Here is a 6,001-nt window from a genome sequence, read left to right as displayed (position 1 = left end):
CTAAGTAGTGTCTTCTGAATGACCATGGAAACAATGACACCCCAGACCATAACCAACTAATGTTATATATCAGCCGGCATAGATTTCCAGAATATATTTTCTTTTCCTTTCCCTAGGGTCAAAAGAACCATCCTCTTACTATGCTTTAGCATAACCCCCCCCCCCAAAAAAGCTTTTTCAGATTAATTACACAGGCAGAATTTGCCTTATATTTAGGTTTCATTCCAGTGATTAGTTTCCTTTGGAATTATAGAAGCCTTGTATATGAAAAAACAATTTCAGAATCTGGTAACATGCTTCAGTTTATTTATATAAATGGTAGAATGCACACTTTATATGCTGGATGATCACACATCAAATAACAGAACAAAGGTGAAAAAATATTACTTTCATAATGATCTAAAATTGCAGTTTGCAGGTTGGCATAAAAGTCTCCAGAGCAGATGAATTATACTAAGAAAAAATGCTAGTAACTCTTAGACAAAATAATAATTATCCATTTAATATTCTGCGGATGGTTAGGCTTGAGTCAGCCAAACATTATTACTCTGAAGTCCATTCAGTTGCAAGAGGTAGAGTGAAACACATTCTTTATTTAACTGAAACCTGCACATACTGTATTTGAGATCATGGTTTATGTTATGTTTTGATGTAAATTACTTGGAATCAGTTATAAATAAGTAACTGCTGTGTCCGTTTAAATTCCAGATTGCCTGTCTGCAGAATTGTAAGTTTGTGTTTTGGGCGGGAATAACTGCTTTAATTCCATTGGCTGCTGCCTATCGGCAGGCCGTATAAATAGAAGTTAAGCGGCTGTTAGAGCCGCTTCTGTGTTAATCAATAAACGTGTTGTTATTTTCACCTTTGCCTCCTCAATGCCTCAAAGATCCCAGTACATAATGTTTATGTCCAGAAAACTGTTATTATAATTATGAGCTACTATCATTAGGTGGTTTCCTGTCACTGTTTAACTAGTGCCATTATTTTCATCTGCCTGGGATTAAACTGACAGTTTCATCAAAGTGTCATTTTTCCTTTGTAAAACATAGGACATTCTTCAACTCTTTTGTTCCCATATCAGTCCTATAAATAAAGACAGTTTAGGATTTATACAAAAGAACAGTTTGCACATTTTAAAATAAATAATTCAATAACAATACCATTTTAAAGCCTGTCCTTGGATCAAGCAAGATCATACTGCAAATCTGTGGCATATAAATCATTTCTACATTTAGATTAAATTATTTTCATGCCACAAAGAACACCATAATACTCAAAATGTTATAAATACTACAGTTTGGCATCAGGCAATAGAAAGGGTAATGGGTAGGTTAATAAAAATGGATGTAAGCTTAGACAATTGTTGTCTATGTGTATTTCCTGTATCTTTTTGTTTGGAAAATAGGCTCTGGGGTCTGTAGGTGTGTGTAAAACAAACATGGTGGAGTTAATTCAAAGAACCCCCTTGAGCTGAACCTTAGCTGTGTGGCATATACACAGCCTACCTTACTGGATTGTTGGAAAAATAAAGAAGATGACAATTTTGTTCCATTGTGAAAGAATAGAATAAAATATGTTCTAAATAAAGTAAATTTGCAGTTAATTCTAGAGTATATTTTTAGATGTAAAGTATAAAAAGCACTAATAAAGGCAAAGAGCTTTATGACTGAGCTCCAAGAGAATTTTACATCTCAATAAAACATAAGATTTATATGTTGATGGTACTACTCCAGGTAGACTGGGATAAATTCTATAAGAATAGCAACACATACAGACATATTTTTAAAATTACTGACTCAAGCTCTGACACTTCACCTCCTTCTATAATAGCCAAATTGCTTTTTGGAACAAATATAGACTAATACATCACATGGGCAAGATCTACCCATCAGCAGTTCCTAGTTTAGGAGCTCTCCAGTGAGGATTCTCCCCATCTCTCCCCTTCTGCTGTAGAGGAAATGATCCATGTTTAAGATCCATGTTTATCATAAAAATAATAAAGATCCATGTTTGTGTATGCAGTCAAATTAGATTAGAGGAAAGCAACAAAGATGATTAGGGAACTAGAAGCTAAAACATGAAGAACGTTTGCAGGAATTGGGCATGTCTAGTTTAATGAAAAGAAAGACTAGAGCTGACATAATAGCAGTGTTCCAATATTTGAGGTGCTGCCACAAAGAAGAAGGGCCAACCTATTCTCCAAAGTGCCTGAGGGCAGGACAAGAAGCAATGGATGGAAACTGATCAAGGAGAGAACAAACCTAGAAATAAGGAGAAATTTCCTGACTGAACAATTAATCAATGGAATGGGTTATCTTCAAAAGTTGTGCGTGCTTCACAACTGGAGCAAAATCTGGAGGTTTTAAAGAAGTGATTGGACAACCACTTATCTGAAATGGTATAGGATTTTGAATTTTGGACTAGAAGATCTCCAAAGTTCCTTATGTTATTCTGTTAAAATTCTGCTTTAGCAAGTAATAGGGCATGACTTTGCTTTTCTTCCTATTGTTATAGAACTCTGTATGAATTTGGAATTTTTCAACAAGAAGGGCTTTGGATCAGTTATGAATGTGGCTGATAACATTGCCAGTGCCTGAAGGCAAGTTTTGAATTATTCTCTATAATTCATGCCTTTATCCATACAGTACTGAACAAATATGGTTGAGGATCTTCTCAATACTTGCTTTATTGTCCTATTTCTGCAAGATTCCAAGAAAACATCCTGTCATATATTATGCAGCACAAAATAGATTTGTCAGATCATAAAATAATTTTCCTCTACTTCTGATTTCTACTAAAGCTGTGTTCTTGTGGTTATAATTAGATTTACAGTTGTTTCTAGAGAGAAATTTGTTCATGATGGTGCTTGAAAACGTTATTTCAAACATGCATATTTATACCATGTCTTGATTGGTCCTGTTTATTTATTTGATTTTATTTTCATAATTGTGTAGTTCTGACATAAATGATATAAAATAAATATAATACAGTACTGGTAATAGCAGTGGGATGTCCCCCACAAATGCTGATTTATATCTCATCCCAGTATCCTAACTCCAATGAAGGAAACATTTTTTTTCTAGATTTCCTTTCTTTTCACAGAACTAACAGGATGCACACATTTTGTTAAGACACAGTGTTTGGCATAGCACATTGTGAGAGCCTAATTATTATTGGATGTAAACTAGAGTTGATGGTTTGTTGTACTAAGATTTCTTAGCTGAACATTTGACTGGCTTATGGAGGAAGATCTGGTTGAGCGCAAATCCAAATGGAATATGTTTTCTGTAATGATTGCTAGGGAATCATATCTTATCCCAATTGACTCAATCTTAGCTAGGATCACACTGTGAAAGAACATGGCAGAAGGAGAGCCTCATAAGGCTGTGATAGCCAAAAATTCAGAACATGTCTGGTACTTATTGGGGTAGAGATGCGTCCACACTTTCTTCTTTTAATGCAATATATGCCCTTCAATGCCCATCTGGATTCTGTATAGGCTAATATGACACATTGCACACAAAAGAATTAATGGGCACAAATTTGACATCAGGACTCAAAACAAGGTCAAAGTAATAGCAGAGCTTTTTAACTTCCTGGGCCATTCCATTACAGATGTCAAAGTAGCCATTTTGGAATAAAAAGGCAACACAATTGAATGTGATGCCTCTAAACCAGTGGTTCTCAACCTTTCTAATGCCGCGACCCCATAATACAGTTCCCCATGTTGTGGTGACCCCCAACCACTTATACATCACCGGGGGCCAGGGGCGTGGCTGAAGAAAAGAGGGAAAAATGGCGGACAGCCTTGTTTGGTGACCCCCATGAAATGGTCGTTCGACCCCAAATGGGGTCCCGACCCACAGGTTGAGAACCACTGCTCTAAACATACATATATCAAAACATTCAGGCTGTCTCAGAAGGTCTGAAAAGCAGCCAATGAGAGAAATTTCATGTACTACATAATGTTATATAGTGTCTTTGTATGAAACCATATAGCAGAATTCTTCAAAACAAACACATTAAGCAAATATTAAATATTTATCCAATATTAAATAAAAATAAAGCTGTTGGTGTGGGTTTAGATCTAGTTAGTGTTATGTCATTTAAAATAATGATGAGCCAGCTATTGCTTTTAGATTGAATTATATTGCACAGACAGATAACCTTAACCTTAATATTTATATTAATCAGTCCGAGCAAAATCTAGCACTAGCAAATAAACATTTTGACTCTCTAGTGAGTTTGAAAACCTGTGAGGGTTTTATGTCATAATAATGTCACTTATAGTAGGTAACATTTTCTGCAAATTTGTATGAGCAAAACATAATTAATACAAAATATAATAGAAGATCCAGAATTCAAATATGAGCTAATATCTAAAGAACATTGTCTTGACAGCCAATTATCAGCTATCGATGCCAGTAAGAAGCCATTAATTTTCTTTAGGATTACTTTTTTTCCTCTTTAGCTAATGCTTTTGTTCTCTCATCCCCAAATTAGTCTGCAACTTCTGCCCTCTATCAGACTTTGTTCTCACTGGACTGCTTCTTACCCTCTTCCATGTATATTAAAACCAGTTACACACAGAATTGTGTGTTTAAATGGAGACTAGGTAGACACTCATCCAGAAAACTTTAATTTGGATTCTTGAATTAAGCAAGAGGTTGGACTTGATGATTCTATAATGCTGAGGTTTCTTTACTTGGAAATATTTATTTATGCATAACTCTCACTCCTTCAAGCTGATATTTTTAGAAATATTTATTTTTTATGATTTTAATGCTTTTAATACTGTAGGCTGGCCAGAGTCACTTTGAAAAGAGGTGGGCAGCAAATAAATCTAATAAAATAACCATCTGCTTCTCTCGGTAGATGGTGCCATTTTGGCCACATTAAGATCAATAAGAATTGATTCCCAGACTGGTAGATTTAGATGACTATTATGTAAACAACTAGGTATAAAAATTATCTTTATCAATTAAGAGATTCACTTTCTTATTTATGGAATCTTCAAGATCCTGCTGCTTTTTAAGTGATGTCACAGCAGCACACCTCAAGCTCCACCTATTTGGGACATATGTGTAACATTTTGATGTACATAGAAAAGCGTTGCATCCCAACGCTGCAATGCTACTTTCCTCAGTCTCACTCTCTTAATCTCTCCTTACAAATGCTGTAAACAAGACAACCAGAAAAATTTCTCATTAAGATATTTTGTTGATAAATTGGAAATAGTTCACTTATTGAAATCCTTGCCTTTCTTCATCTCAATAGATCTTGCTGAAGTTAGAACTTCGTGAGAATCAGAAAAAAGAATTACTTTTGATTTAGGCAGCATGCTTACTGGGGAATTCTGGATATTAGTCCATACAACTTAAAGTTGCCAAATTTGGGGGAAAAAAACATTGATTTAGATCAGGGACAGGGAATGATGGCCTTCTTATGACATATGGACTTTGACTCCCAGAATTCTGGCTCAGGAATTTTGGGAGTCAAAGTCCACAGATCGCAAAGGGGCCATTGTTCCCCACCCCTGATTTAGATGGTTTGCAAAAAATGGCACCGGCAAATTTAATCTAAAGAGACAGGATTATTTGAAGAGTCTTGATGCTGTTAGTAGGAAGCAGTAGGAAGCAGATGGGGTAAAAAGGATAGAAAACCTGTTGAATTGAAATTGAACTGATACTTTGGAAGGGGACTTTGAAGGCCATCTGCACTGAACTATGGCTATCTCATGGACTTTATATAAAGGACCACATAATATTACTTATAATTATTTTTTCATGTTGAATAGTTTCTCCTGGAAATAATAGTTAAACATTAAACAGAGAAAAAAGGGAGATAACTTCTTCCTGAATGCAAATGTTTTGTTGCCATGGCAATGAGTACATCTGTAGATACATGGCCTTGGCAGTAGGCATTGTAAATAAAGTGTTCCTGTCTCTCCTTGCCCATTATGTAGTTTTGCTCCAACAAGAGCAGGGCCCTTTCAATCACA

The sequence above is a fragment of the Crotalus tigris genome, unplaced genomic scaffold (assembly GCF_016545835.1).
Source record: "Crotalus tigris isolate CLP2741 ecotype Arizona unplaced genomic scaffold, ASM1654583v1 scf7180000024506.7606697, whole genome shotgun sequence".
NCBI classification, from domain to species: domain Eukaryota; kingdom Metazoa; phylum Chordata; class Lepidosauria; order Squamata; family Viperidae; genus Crotalus; species Crotalus tigris.
This window is presented reverse-complemented; position numbering follows the sequence as displayed.